Source organism: Durio zibethinus, chromosome 22 (assembly GCF_047325235.1).
Source record: "Durio zibethinus cultivar Kanyao isolate XHJ-2024 chromosome 22, ASM4732523v1, whole genome shotgun sequence".
Taxonomy (NCBI): domain Eukaryota; kingdom Viridiplantae; phylum Streptophyta; class Magnoliopsida; order Malvales; family Malvaceae; genus Durio; species Durio zibethinus.
Window position 1 is genome coordinate 13543795 of NC_143183.1, and position 3652 is coordinate 13547446.

The 3652-nt window shown below is 30.4% G+C and overlaps 1 pseudogene; it reads left to right on the forward strand.

Moving 5' to 3' along the window:
• Positions 1 to 2083: 2083 nt before the first annotated feature.
• On the forward strand, positions 2084 to 2663 carry LOC149512622 (secreted RxLR effector protein 161-like; annotated as a pseudogene).
• The last annotated feature ends 989 nt before the right edge of the window (positions 2664 to 3652 follow it).

Genomic DNA, 3652 nt, shown 5'->3' on the forward strand with positions numbered 1-3652 from the left:
ATTAAAGGTAATTATTGTTCATTTTATTTAAATGATGTGTTTTATGGCATAAGAATGTATGATAATGGCTTATATGTTTTTAGATTAAACAATGATGTTCTCAATAAGGCTAAAATAGATAAATCGAATTAATCTTATTTGTGGCATTGTAGGCTTAGTCACATCAATGAAGCAAGAATCACAAAGTTACATAAACAAGGATACTTTGATCCCTTTGATTATGAATCATATGGAACTTATGAATCATATTTGCTTGAAAAGATGACCAAATCACCTTTTATTGGAAAAAGAGAGAGATAGTGTGATTCTTAGACTAATACAATTGGATGTATATGGTCCAATGAACATAAATGATAGAGTAGGATACTTCTATTTCATTACATTCATTGATGATCATACAAGATATGGTTATGTGTATTTAATGAAACACAAGTCTGAATCCTTTCAAAAGTTTAAAGAATTTAGAATGGAGGTTGAAAAGAAAACTACTAAAAGTATCATGACAATTAGAACTGATCAAGGTGGAGAATATTTAAGCCATGATTTTCTAAGTTATCTAAAAGAGAATGGGATTCTCTCATAATGGGCTCTACTTGGAACACTACAACACAATGGATTTTTTTAGAGGAAAAATAAAACCTTGTTGGACATGGTTCGATCTATGATGAGCAATTCAAATCTTCCTGTATCCTTATGGGGTTATGCACTTGAAACAGCTGCTTATCTTTTAAATATAATTCCATCTAAATCTATTAACTAGATACCATATGAGATGTGGAAAGGTAAAAGACCTAACTTATCACACATAAAGATTTGGGGATGTGATGCTTATGTGAAGCATGCATAAGCAGACAAGCTTGGAGCTAAATCGATTAAGTGTAAATTTGTGAGATATCTAAAGAAAACTATTGGATATTATTTCCACAACTCTGAGGAACAAAAGATGTTTATTTTTAGATATGCTTTTGTCTTGAAAAAAGAGTTTATCCTCAAAGAGAACTGTAGGAGTAAAGTAGAACTTGAAGAAGTTCAAGAAACACAAATTGACATAAGAATGGAACTTAAGCTAATGGCTAAGGCATTAGATGCACAGCCAAAAGCTCAAAATACATAAAAAATCTATAAGTCAAGTAGGACTTGCCAAACTCCTAAAAGATTTGGATTTCTCATGGACAAGGATGAGTTGATCATTGATGGTGATCCTAATACCTATCAAGAAGCAATGTTTGACATTGATTCTAAGAAATGGTATGAGGCCATGAAATTTAAAATGGAATCCATGTAAGTAAACCAAGTATGGGTTTTGGTGAAACCACCCGAAGAGATAAAATCCCTAAGGTGCAAGTGGATTTTCAAGAAAAAATTTGACATGGATGACAATGTACAAACATACAAAGCCAAGCTAGTTACAAAAGATTATAATAAAAAAACAAGGAGTTGATTTTGATGAAACATTTTCACCAGTAGCAATGTTAAAATCCATTAGGATTTTGCTTGCTATTTCGCATACCATGACTATAAGATATGGAAAATGGATGTCAAAATGACATTCCTTAATGGGAATTTGCAAGAGGATGTGTATATGACATAACTCAAAGGTTTTGAATCCAAAAAGAATGCTAACATGGTATGTAAGCTTCAAAGGTCTATCCATGGACATAAGTAAGCATTAAGGAGTTGGAATATACATTTTGATGAAGCAATTATAGAATTTGGATTCATAAAAAATGTAGATGAACCTTGTGGATACTAGAAGACAAATGAGAGTGTAATCATTTTCATAATGTTGTATGTGGATAACGTATTGCTTATAGGAAATGATATACCCATGTTAAAATCTATCAAGATTTGGTTATCAAAGATGTTTTCCATGAAGGATTTAGGAGAAACAACATAGGTGCTAGGCATAAGGATCTATAAATATAGATAAAAGAGGTTGCTTGGTCTCTTACAATTCAGATACATAAATAAAGTGTTAAAAATGTTTAGCATGGAAGAATCCAAAAAGAGATTCTTGCCAGTGTTGTATGGCATAAATCTTTCCAAAGGCATGTGTCCTAAGACACAAATTAAAAAAGATAACATGAATAAGGTTCCATATGTTTCAGCAATTAGATTTATTATGTATGCAATGCTATGTATAAGGTCTGATTTCTTGTATACTTTAAGCATAACAAGTAGATATCAAGCAAAACTAGGTGAATGTCATTGGAAGGCTGTAAAAACAATCTTTCAGTACTTGAGAAGAACCAAAGATATGTTTCTTGTCTATGGTAAAGTCGAACTCCTTGTTGAAGGCTATTGTGATGCAAGTTTTCAATCTAATAAGGATGATAACAAGTCTCAAAGTAACTATGTTTTTACTCTAAATGATGGAGCAGTGAGTTAAAAAAGTTTCAAATAGAGTACAACTACAAACTTTACAATCAAAACTAAATATTTATGCTTCTGAGGCTACAAAAGAGGCCATTTATATCAACAAGTTCATAACTAAACTAAACATTATTCCTAGTATTGTTGATCCAATAACAATCTATTGTAACAATAATAAAGCTATTGCTTAAGCCAAGGAACCAAGGTCTCATCAAAGATCCAAATATGTATTGAGGTGATATCATCTCATTAGAGACTTTATTTCTAAAAGTGATATTAAAATTGAATAAGTATCCACTAAGGATAACATTGTTGATCCTCTTACTAAAGCTATATCCTAGTAAAAACATGATAAGTATATAGTCAAATATGGTATTAGATACATGAATGATTAACTTTAGTGCAAGTGAGAGATTGTTGGTATTTGTCTTTCAAGCCAAATAATTTTTTGGCTAAGACTTTGACATACTTGTAGTACCCTAATATTTAATATCTTATAAAGGTTTTATTTCTTTATTATTGAGCTTGTATACATATATTTAAATGTTGATGCTTATATAATAAAGTCTTCAGAATATAAATAAAGTTTTGCAAGATAATTACAATGAAACTATAATTATGAGATTCTCATTGCATAAAAACTATATGTTCCAAAATTGTTCCTAGTCGAAGCTTTATCAATAAAAGGACATTGACAAAAGCTTTTGAGACTAGCACATGGTTATGCTCTTGCCTACAAAGCAAGCAACCAATCTCATAAGTTGAAGTTTGGCAAAACTTTAGCTAATATGTTGGTGCTTGTTATAAGAAAAAGTTCACTAAACATGACCCGATATGAGAATGCTATATGGTAGTTCACATAATATCTATAGTTACATTCTCATGTGATGGTTGTATAAGTGATCATTTGACTTGAGTTACTTATAATCTTGTATGATGAATATTATACTTTGACTTTGCTTATAGTTCTAACAAAAAATGCTCAAGTTGAGTATTATTGAGTATAACATGAGGTATATAAAGATGCATGAAGTAATCAAATTGAGTTTCATCACATTGTGTAATCAAGAGAGTATCTCAACTAGTCTTAATTAAATTAACTTGAGATATATTTAGCCAAAGTGAAATAAGATTTTAGAATTGTTCTAAAACTTTTTTTATGAGTTAATGTCAAAGACAAGACTTAACATGGTTGAACAAGATTGAGTATACACTAAACCATACTCAATGTTTAAATCGAGATACTATGTGATGAAAGGGTATAAATTATACACAAAGA